This window comes from Eurosta solidaginis, chromosome 3 (assembly GCF_040869045.1).
Source record: "Eurosta solidaginis isolate ZX-2024a chromosome 3, ASM4086904v1, whole genome shotgun sequence".
Taxonomy (NCBI): domain Eukaryota; kingdom Metazoa; phylum Arthropoda; class Insecta; order Diptera; family Tephritidae; genus Eurosta; species Eurosta solidaginis.
Window position 1 is genome coordinate 248,146,660 of NC_090321.1, and position 12,339 is coordinate 248,158,998.

A 12,339-nucleotide genomic window follows, 5' to 3' on the forward strand; every position below is an offset into this window, starting at 1 on the left:
ATGAATATGGCAAGTTTTCAGGGCCTTTAAAGGGTCATATTAAAAAAAAATTATAGCTGCGTCCGGTTCACTTCGTGAAAACACGACGCACAGCTTACGAAAGACTTGAATAATTTAAGACTTAAGCCAGTGTGTCTGCCACCTTAATACGACCCAAGGTTTATAACATAGCATTATCATCATCTACATAGAGCGTCCTCTTTAAGAAATGATACAATTTTAAGAACATAATAAAAATGTATTTTGAGAGCTATTGAGCATATACATATTTCATCAATTAATTCGATTATGTTGACTGTGGCTACAGGCAGCACCCCCGGTTGTCCCAGTCTCAGAAAAATATACATATTAAGTACAGCTGGGACTGTCCGCATATTCGAATATTCGGACGTCTATACGTATAATCCGCTGACACGGATAAAGTCCAGGAAGCGTGGATATCCGGTTCATACTCGTTTGTGAAACTATACGCCAGCCGGATTTATGACGATACGGTTAATAACCTTATTTTGGGATATTCAGTGAAAGCAAAAAATGTATGTACTATATTCGTTTATTTAATAGTACACGGTTAGAAATGAACTTTGAACTTTACCGTTCACTGCTCTAAGCAATTTTTCTAAAATTTTTCTTAATTAGCGAGACCTGCTCATATTGCTTTATACAATTGTTGTGTTATTGATATTATTATTTTTTTCTCTAATATCAATAACAAAACAATTGTATAAAGCAATATGAGCAAGTCTCGCTAATTAAATACAGATGATAAGATTGATATAATAGTTAACACGGAAGCACTGCTAATAAAACAAGTAAGGAAGACTAAGTTCGGGTGTAACCGAACATTACATACTCAGCTGAGAGCTTTGGAGACAAACTAAGAGAAAATCACCATGTAGGGAAATGAACCTAGGGAAGCCCTGGAATGTGTTTGTATGACATGGGTATCAAATGGAAGGTATTAAAGAGTATTTTAAATGTGTTTGTACGATATTGGAATCAAATGAAAGGTGTTAATGAGTATTTTAAAAAGGAGTGGGCCTTAGTTCTATAGGTGGACGCCTTTTCGGGATATCGTTATAAAGGTGGACCACGGGTGACTCTAGAATGGGTTTGTACGATATGGGTATCAAATTAAAGTATTAATGAGGGTTTTAAAAGGGAGTGAACCTTAGTTGTATATGTGAAGGCGTTTTCGAGATATCGGACCAGGGTGACCCAGAACATCATCTGTCGGGTACCGCTAATTTATTTATATATGTAATACCACGAACAGTATTCCTGTAATGATTCCAAGGGCTCTGGATGTCGCCCTGATAACTTTGTCAATTTCTTCTACTTAATATGGTAGATGTCACACCCACGCCCATTTTGAAATTTTCTTTTACTTTTGTATTTTGTTGCACCATATCATTACTGGAGTTGAATGTTGACATAATTTACTTATATACTGTAAAGATATTCAATTTTTTGTAAAAATTTTACTTTAAAAATTTTTTTTTTAAGTGGGCGTGTTCGTTATCCGATTTTGCTAACTTTTATTTAGCACACATATAGTAATAGAAGTAACGTCCCTGCCAAATTTCATCATGATATCTTCAACGAATGCCAAATTACAGCTTGCAAAACTTTTAAATTACCTTCTTTTAAAAGTGGGCGGTGCCACGCCCATTGTCCAAGATTTTAATAGTTTTCTATTCTGCGTCATAAGTTCAACTCACCTACCAAGTTTCATCGCTTTTTCCGTCTTTGGTAATGAATTATCGCAGGTTTTCGGTTTTTCGAAATTTTCGATATCGAAAAAGTGGGCGTGGTTATAGTCCGATTTCGTTCATTTGAAATATCGATCTGAGATGAGTGCCCAGGAACCTACATACCAAATTACCTAAAAATGTACTCAAGTTATCGTGTTTACGGACGGACGGACATGACTAAATGAATTTCTTTTTTTGCTCAACAAATCATTTTTATATATAGAAGTCTATATCTATCTCGATTAGTTTATGCCGTTACAGGGTTCCGTTATGCGAACAAAATTAATATACTCTGCGAGCTCTGCTCAGCTGAGTATAAAAAGTATTGCTGTAAAAATCCAATGTTACTAAGCTTTTAAGCGCGCCTAAAATATTCCACACTATTTGGATTAAATATCGTATAGAATTAGTATGTACCTAAATGGTGAATGAAAGGAATAACAACAAAAAGGCAATACTTAGAGACCAATTGCAAAGTGAACAGCGGGGCATTCATATGGCTGAGTGGTTAAAGGCATTTGCCTTTACACTGGTATGAATGTTGGAGATTCGAGTTCAATACTCAGTTCCCGAGAAGCTAGCTGATGAAGAAGTGAAATTCAGAAACATGTCCTAGTAACCATCGCCGTTTGTAAACTTTGCAATTTTTCTCTAATATCAATAAATTTGAAACCTTGTACTTTACTACTGAACTTTTCAGTTTCAGAAGTAGAAGCAGAGGTGAATTTTTTTCAAAAAAAAGTGGCAAGACATGAAAAAGGCAAGGCGAATTCAGTACCAGGTGTTGTCATCCCAACAGCTGATTGATTCTTCTTGATTATTTTCCATACAACGCCTTGTCAGTTAGTCGAAATTAATTAGAATTTTCTTTTGACTTGACATTCCTCTACACGGCGAATCGGTTGAATTCGCTTTGTCAACACCTGGTATAGATTCGCCTTGAAAGCAGTTTAAAAATTTGTCGGAATTTTTAATTTTTATTCGAAAGTGAATAAATATTTGAGCCTGTAAATGAAAATCAACATTTGGAAAGAAAACAGGCAAGTATTTTATTTAGTCCTTCAATAACAAATATTCTTATATTTTACTGTCCATCTGTTTTGCTTGAGCTACTTAATTCGCTATGAGTGGTATGAGTTTCGGACCTCTCGCTGTACTCTTAATTAACTTTACAACCATTAAGGGCCTAGTTGTAACTTCTGAGCAAGACCGTTCATATAGGCGATGAAAATGCTAAACATTTATGGCGATGGTTAAAACTAGTATGTGTTTTCGTTATTTATGGTAAAACAAACAATTAAACAATTCTGAAATACGTTATCCTTCTGCGGCTCCACCTTTTCCTTTTACGACTTTCAGAACGCTGGTTACTAATAGCAAGAAACCGCCGTTTTGGTGTTAGCCTCAATAGATGTTTCTGAGCGCCAATGCGCTAATTGGTAATATTTATTGTAAATTTATAATAAATAAAATAAAGCTATGTACATTAGACTGGGTCGATTTATTAAACGATATCGCGCCATCGATTTTTCGATAGGATTTGGGCTCAGGAAAAGAAAGTTCCACTACGCATACCTAAAAAAATAATTTTCGAGCCAGCGCAAAAAAATGGTGAAAGGGTCAATTTTTCGACCAAAACACTCCCCAAAACCTAAAAAATATTTTTTTTTTTTTTTTAAAAACTGTTATCGCCAACGTTTTTACAACAGTTTTTTGAAAAAAAAAATTATTTGTTGGATTTTGGGGAGTGTTTTGGTCGAAAAATTTAAATCGAAACTGAGCTGAGCCCATCACAATCCACCAAGGAAATAGGCAATAAGTCAATAGCAATCATATTAGCCAACACTTGTTTAATGCCGACTCCGAACAGCATCTGCAAGGCAGATGAGTTTGCACTGAAGGCTTTTCATGGTAGAAATACACTCGGAGTATTTGCCAAATGCTGCCGGGGGCGATACTGCTTAGAAAAATTTTCTTCTAATTGAAAAAACTTGTTTCTGAAGTTTTTGATGTTGCTTTTTACGGGGCGTGAACCCACGATTTTCGGTGTGGTAGGCGGAGCACGCTACCATCACACCACGGCAGCCACCGATTACGGAAATATGAAGTTACGTGCAGGATAATAGCACCTGCGGCATGCATTTTTTTTTTGTGGGAGGGTTTATTTCCGTTTCCTGAGAGAAAAGGAAGAAGTTATATTCAACGGAACTGAATGGCTGAATCCTTAGAGTATCACATTGTCCACAACTAAGGTATATGGAAACATATTAATGACGTCAGCGAAATGATTGACGATCTGGAACAATATCATGAAATTGGGGATTAGTTAAAGTTGGGAAGCTTGTAATACGAAAACTCGAGATTGACGGTATACGGTCTCAAGACCCAACATTTATCTATGTAAACCAAGCGTTCAAGTAGGCTCATTGAGCAGAAAGAGGTGACTGGTGTCAAGATATATAGCGGAAGAGATTTTACAGCAACGTTGCTTTAACAATTTTTTTTTTTTTTTATTATTATTCAGTATTATCTTCTGAATGAAATTTAACAGATTTTAACATTAGTACATTAGTGAACATACAATAAGTAGATACAATAAGATAATAGCTAATGGCGTTGAGTGATCAAAATGAGAACAGTGATAACGCCATTTCTTCTAATGATTACAATGGAAGTTAGAATGCGAAGTGCAATCAAATAACATTTAAACGGAGTTAGAAAGGTTTAATATTGATGATGAATAAAATATTAAAATAAAGTAATTAAAATAACTAGAAATAAGCACATCGGTTCATTACGTAGCAAGCAACTTAAAAGTGAGCTTATTGAAAATCATACACGATACTATGGTATAGAAGTTTCGATAAAGAGTTGTGCGTGAGGCAGGAACAGTAACAGTTGCATTAGAATTGCTCCTTAACATACGTGACGTGTATATTGGACTATGTAGATAACCACTTCTCATAAAAAAAATGTTTAATAATTTAAAGTAGTACAAGTGTCTTACAGGGAGAATATTTAATCTTCTAAAGAGAATCATCGAGTGCGTTAAACGGTTAGCATTAAAAATTCTTCGTATAAGACACTTTTGCAACATTAAGAGTGGTCGAATTCTACTAGAATATGCACTGCCCCAGCAACTTATGCCATATTGAAGTTTTGACTGTACAAGTCCATAATACATCATTTTCAATACACTATTTGCATATAGTTTTTGCAGGCGATAAAAAGAGCGAACAGTTGCTAGCAAGTAAACTTTCATAGCTGAGATATGCGAAGACCAGCTTAGGTTATGATCGACTATAACACCTAGATATCTAAAATTATTGACAACTTCGACGTTGAAACACATTGCGTCACAGTTTAAATAAGGAAAATAATTAACTCGAGACTCGTTTTCAATACAAGCACTAGTACAAAGTTTATGCCGCAAACAACTTGCAGAGTGAAAAATAATATCACCACTAGTTGCTTCCTTTCCACCAAGACCAAAATACATTAGCTTAGTTTTATTGCTTACAATAAGCTTATGAGAAGCGATCCATTCTCTTAGGAGGCTCACATCGTGATTTATATCCACATATAGATTAAAAGTATTGTTTGATCTATATGCGATTGCCAAATCATCGGCAAATGCTGCGACTTTTCCTACAAAAGATATTGAAAAAGCGAGTTTATATAAATCAGAAATAAAATTGGTCCTAGGACTGAGCCCTGCGGAACACCCAAATCAATTAGTCTAGGTGAGCTTAGATTATTGTTTACTTTCACTTTTTGACTTCTTAAATTTAGATATGATTTAAACCAATCTAGAACGTTTCCACGGAAACCTGCTGAGTGCAACTTACTTAAAAGAATATTATGGTCAACCATGTCAAAAGCTTTTGTAATATCAACAAAAGGACTAGCACAAGTCCCTTTTACATCCATTGTTTTATAAATAAACGAGCATAAGTTAAGAAGAGCGTCTTCAGTAGATACTCCTGACCGAAATCCATATTGCAATGGACTAAAAAACTTGATTTTATCCAAATATTGCAAGAATCTGCATTTAACACTCTTCTCAAACACCTTAGAGATTGATGGCAAGAGGGAAATAGGTCTGTAGTTATTTTTATCTTTCTTATTACCTTTCTTATGTAATGGTATGACAATAGCACATTTTAGATCGGCTGGAAACACACCTGTGACTATACTTAAGTTGAATAAATGCTTTAAAACGTCAACAACATAGAAAGCAATGTTCTTTAAAGTACGATTTGAGATACCATCATTCCCAGAATAATCAGTACTTTTTAAAGAATTTATTAAACTTAAAATCTCTGACCCAGAAATTGGTTCACAGAAGAAACTACAACCTGGAGAAGTATCTACAGAGTAAATTAAGCGGTTATTGCAAGTGCAGCGTATATTATTATTATTTGGAGCGGACTCTTTACCAATTGTAATGAAAAAATCATTCAGGTGAGTGGCAATTTCTAACGGGTGAGAAACAAGTTTACCGTCGATATCTAGAACAAACGAATTAGTTTGGTCTTCCTTATTCCGATTAAGAATATCGTTGACGACATTCCATTCTTTCTTCACGTCACCCTTCGCAGCTAAAAATCTATTTTTATAAAAACTGAGATGCCTATAACGACATTCTTTATTTATACTGCATGTGAGGTGTTTTACACGCTTCCGGAGGCGAGTGTTTGTAGGATGCTTGCGACATTTGACGCGTAATTTATTTTTAAGTTTAATTTTCTTAAGTAGATCGCGATTGATCCAGGGTTTTAGAATAGTCTCAGAACGTTTAGGTGAAGTAACAAAGCTAGAATTTGTTATGTGCGATTGAAGCGTAGTCAAAAATAAATTGTAAGCTTTACTCACATCCATTTCAGCATAAACAGTTTCCCATTTTTCATAACGAAGTGAATTATAGAGAGCGCTAAAATTTATTTTTTGAACGACTGCCGGACTCTTATTCTTAACATTAGACACATTATTTAGACAACTGATTTTCAATCCAGTCATACAATGCTCAGAAACTCCAAGATCAAAGTTCAAAACAGCAGATGGGCTAAGTGTACTATTATCAAATCAAAGCTTATAGATTAACCTTAAGGGAAAAGTCTTTGGCTTATCAGAACTTTATTTTAAACAGTTCTGGGTAACCCTGGAAACGTTTAAACAAACATGAAATACTCCCAGATGTATGATCAAACCGACAGCATTGTTCTGAATTTCTCTATGTATCCACCTGCCCGTCCTCTGTTCGGCTCATTAAATTTCCCTATCCCTTTTATTCTTCCGTAAATCTTCCCGCTCCTGCTCCTATCCAAGTCTATCTCTCACCATTACCATAAATCTTATCCTTATTCTTAATCTTTCTGTTAACCTCTTTTTACTACTTTGTCTCAAAACATTGCCGTTATTCTTACTTTTACTTTCACTCCCAAAATGTTCCTTGTTCTTTTTAGTTTTCCGATTTGCCTTCAACTTCCTCTACTTTTTCTTCCCATTTCCTCTGTTTTCTCCTTTTATGATTTCTCTCCATTCCACCCGCCCAAAACCAACACACAGATTTTGAAAATCGGTACAGAGGTATGCTGTTGCTGTTGAGATGAGCCAACCATATAGTTGAACCATGGTTCTGGTATCCGGATATTCAGCTATTGTATTCGTTTATCGGGATATGCGGATTTCTGGATTTTCTGTTTACGTAGCCGGAGATATTTTGATAGCCAGATTTTTTTCTTAGCTATCTAAATATTCGAAAATTCGGTTTATCCAGATAGTTGAAAAAGCCGGATGAAACTCCCAGCCCTAATATTAAGTATGTACGTACGGCATACAGAACTAGCACGATTTAAAAATAACTAAATACAAAAACACAAAACTTATTAATAAACTTCCAATTGAGAAGTGAAAGAAATATTACGGGAAAAGGCAGAAAAAATGGAACTAAAATGTGAGAACTTGCGTATCCAGAAAAAAATGGCACAAACCTTATCTAAGCCTTATTTAAATACGTTACAAAAAGTAAAGTTTGTTACGGAGAAAGAATGCTATGTCAATGCATTATGTTCATGTTTTGATGAGTGTAAACTGGTTACTAAGCAAATTTTCTAAAATGGGCTAATGTTTTTAAAAATCCAATTTGTTTTACACTTATTCTGCTGATTCCTTCAAATAAAACTAAAATGCTATATTTACTAAATTCTTTGAATTTTTTTTTTGAAAAACTTGTTTTCTAAATTGTTTGATTCTTAGTTGTTTTCTGATGAATAGTACTTCAAATAAATATGCCTTATACAGCAGCTTGTTAAATGCTTATTAGATGGATTCATGCCGCGATTATATGACCCATACTGCTGTATGGAATAGTCGTACGGTGACTGGCCTTAAGCAATGCGGGTAAATTCCACAGATCTAATATTATCACGATAAGTGGTGTTCTAAGAACAATGCCTAGTGAAGCTCTTCAAATAATGCTTGACATTCTACCATTGAATCTAGCTGGTTTTCGAGCAGCGACAACGTTAGCCCTGCGTTTAAGAGATTTGTCCAATTGGAGTACTAAAACCATAGCATGCCTAGCAAATACAGTTTACTTCTTCCTAGCACAGATCGCTGTACGATCACAACGATTGCGGAAGGCAGCTTTATAGCAAACATTCCCAGTGTTCATGGTTTGGCTGAGTTGGATAGGTGACTTGTTGTTGCATTTTCATATACACCGACGGGGTTCTCCTAAACGGCAGAGTTGGAGGCACCTAGATCTGGAGGCACCTATACCTCCAACTCTCCTTCAGACTACCTTATCACTTTAGTTTCTTCCAGGCAAAAGTATAGCCCATCATGCAAGCCGTAGTTAGGATAGGAACATACAGTATCGGCAACGAAATCTTTATTTTCAGCGACAGCAAGGCTTCTATCAAATTCCTTGGATCTTACTCATTCAATTCTGAACTAACACTAATCTGTCGCAGATTTCTTCAAGATTTGGCCCAATAGAACCATATTTGCTTGACATGGGTCACGAGACATCGTGGAAAACTGCATTGCAGATGAACTCGCTAAGCAGGATACGACCAGGAAGACTGTTCCTCACCCAGAACGCTTAGGAATGCCCCTTGCTATATGCAGAATAATGCCAAGCCGACGAAGGATGGCTACAAACATCGGAGTGTCCGACATAGAAGAAAACCTGGCCAATATGGGATCTTTAAAAACCCCGTTATCAGAGATCACCACAGCATACGTAGGGGTATAACTTTTACACTTGTAGGAGGACTAACTGAACACTTCCTTATGGGTTATGAGCGCCTTGATGCAGGAGTTGTAAGGAGGAAGAGAAGGAAACGCTGGTTTACCTCGTCTTCAACTTCCTGGCGTTCATTGGCAAAAGGCAGCGCTTTCTGGGAGCTCACTTTCTGGACAATATGTGCCAGGTCGTGGACTATCGAGGACTTGGAAGCCTTCAGCAGGTTCCAAGAGGAAAGGTAATGGTGACTTTTAGTGGTAATAAAACGGACCCAATGTTTCTGCTCTATGTGTACCCTGCACTCCAACCTAGCCTAAGACCTACATAATGTAAAGTTGTTAATTCTTATAATGATCCGTTATGTAGTAATATTAGGTTCAACAGATATTCTTTGCAGATTTTAGGTCTCGTGCTATAGGAATTTTGGCCCAAAAAAAATAAGTATTTTCTAAGGTTGAACATTTTTTGAAGTGAATGCACGTACATTCGCACTGACTCTTTAACAGTTCGCATAGAACATATTAAGTAAAAGATAAATGAATATGTGCTAATAATAGATTTAAAAGAAATTAGGCAATTAAGTGGCTGAGCTGCTGAATGATTATGCAAGACACCAAACACACACAGATTAGGCGGTACAAGTTGTATAGGGGACGGCATGGTGGATTGTATTTTTTATCCAAAGACTACGTGATCTTGGGGTTGGAACAAATCAGCTGCAGCTTTTGATTGTTCGACCATTGTTGTTGTTGTTGTAGCGATAAAGACCCTTCCCGAAGGTTTTGGGGAGAGTTATCGTTGTTGATGGTTCTTTGCCGGATATAGATCCGGTGCGTTGCGGTAACAACAACATTAAAGTACAAGCCCAAACATTTCGGGAACAATTCAATATGACTATAGTGAACCTTCTAGGCCATCCCACCCTCACCCCCTACTTACATCAGGAACTTGGGGTCCCCAGAGCCTCGGCTGCTTAAGAAACTGGATTCGCCACGGGTAGGTGAGGTTGACAATTGGGTTGGAGCAGCTAAAAATTGCGCATGCAAGCCCTTGAACCATTTTAATATTTTAGTCACCTCTTACGAAAGGCGGGTATATTCTAAGCTCCCTAACCCGCTGGGTTTTTATTCGACCATCGAATAACTTGGTTATTATACTGAGCTAATAATAAAAAGTATAGGAACAAGATCTAAAACTTAATGGGTAGGGAAGACTAACTGGAAGGAAAGACTAACTGGTCAATCCTTCCTTTGTGCTGCTATTTTCGTGGTCGCTGTGGTGTATGGTAGCGTGCACCGCCTACCACACCGAAGATCCTGGGTTCAACTCCCAGACAAAGCATTATGAAAATTCAGAAACAAGTTTTTTCAATTAGAAACAGATTTTTCTAAACGAGGTCGCCCCTCGGCAGTGATTTGGCAAACACGCAGATTGTATTTCTGCAATGGAAAGCTTCTCAGTAAAAACTCATCTACTTTAAAAAAAAACCCCGTCACATAAGCAGTTTTTCATATATATGCGTTTAACACAATCTTACGCATTATGAGTAAATTGCATGTATTTTAATGGGGAATGGTAGATTGGGCGATACTTGCGCCATCTGATATGAAAAAGTAGCCAACTTGCAAACTTTTGTTGCAAGCAAGAATTCGAAATTTGCTTTGGCTAAAGGTGCTGGCAACTTGGCAAGTGAAACTATTTTTAACGCTCGTTGGTCACTTTTCTAACATTTTTCGCAAGTAAAAACTGCAATATAACAAATGAATACGACACAAAATATGTAGGTATGCCTGTCGTAAGAGGCAACTAAAATACCAAATTGATTCAAGGGATTGTGTAGCGCACCCCTCTCAATGGGTTGCCGGCGCAATATATAGCTTCTCCAACCCAATTCTTAAGGTCACCTACCTGAGGCTCTGACGATCCCGAACACCTGATGTATCTAGGAGGTGGGAGGGCAGTATGGCCTAGAAGGTTGCATGTGCTCATACCAAATCGGTCCACACTCAAAAAAAAGTATCACTATCAGTTTAATACCGGTTGTGCTAAAATGACATTTTTAGCAGTATCATATTTTTATTATCAATGTAAAGATGAATCATATAAAAATGATAGTGAAAAGTATTAAATCTATATCTTGCTTATTGAATTGCTGAGGAAATATATTAATTTTACATCTCAAAAATGTCAAATTGAGACCAGTGTAATATCTTCAGTATTAATATAGCAGTATAAATCATCAAATAGATCCTCAAAGATATTAGATTACAACTTAGCTTATTATTTTGATAACTAATTAATTAGATTTTATCTTCAAAATGTCAAATTGATATTCACCTAAATATTTTCATAAGCAATAGTATCAGATTGAAACTGACTGTTGGAAAAGTCGAACTTCGCTGTTCGCACGCGACTCGATAGTTGTTCGGGGTTAATTATTTGTCGTTTGTTGCCGCGAATAGTGTTGTCGTGATCGGTTGGTGAAAAATAAAAAATTAAAAATTGCCTGCAGGAATTGCAACAAAACAGAAAAGGTGAGTAATATTAAGTTTGGTTGCAAATAAAAAGTGATATACAGGTGTAAATGTTTGTGATAATTCCATTTTTGTTAAAAATTAGAATCAACACAATACTAACTCACATATGTACATATTTTTTCAGTTTGAAGAAGATTTTAAAGAACTTTAACCTGAAAAACAATTCATATTAACGTCGAAATAGTGTGAAGCATTTCCAAAGCTTACTGCTTACTTTGAGCACAACATAAAGGACAAATACTACAGGAATCTATTGACATCTGCAAAAGGCGAGGTCGACATAAGTAAGTCCTATAATCTCCTATTTATAATTAAATACTCGACTAAATCCGCGAAAAGTTCCATTTTACATATAGCAACGATAAATGATTTACAACACCAAATAGAATTGCGTACTAAAAATTCCACAGAGTCGAAATCGCCAATGCAGCCATTTATAATTGTAGTGGGTCTTGATCTTTTGAATTTAACAGATTTTTACGTGAGCTTTGGTTATCACAAATTTAAATTTAGCTCGATTGTAGTTTCATTGGACATTTGCTTTAAAATTTATTAAATATTTTCCTTGAAATACCCAGATGAATCCTATCATGTATGGAGTTTTTACAACATTTTTTTTACGATATTTCGACTTCTTACGATGTAGAAAAACCATTTGTAACTAATCTTATTTCTAATTTAAGCCATTGTATGTAAATGCAGTAACACTGTTCAGTTTATTTGGGCAAAAATGTTTTGTTTTAAATACCACAGAGATTTTGTTAACTTGAGAGATTTTTACTCACATTTCAATTTA

At 35.9% G+C, this 12,339-nt stretch overlaps 1 protein-coding gene and 1 long non-coding RNA gene across 3 annotated transcripts in view; one reads left to right on the top strand and one right to left on the bottom strand.

Moving 5' to 3' along the window:
• The window catches only part of fdl (fused lobes), a 134,013-nt gene that overhangs the window by 107,856 nt on the left and 13,818 nt on the right, over positions 1-12,339 (bottom strand). The window lies entirely within an intron of this gene.
• On the top strand, positions 11,401-12,198 carry LOC137247065 (uncharacterized). The gene is made up of 3 exons (XR_010951769.1): positions 11,401-11,540; positions 11,668-11,827; positions 11,883-12,198. It is a non-coding gene; the product is annotated as an uncharacterized lncRNA (long non-coding RNA).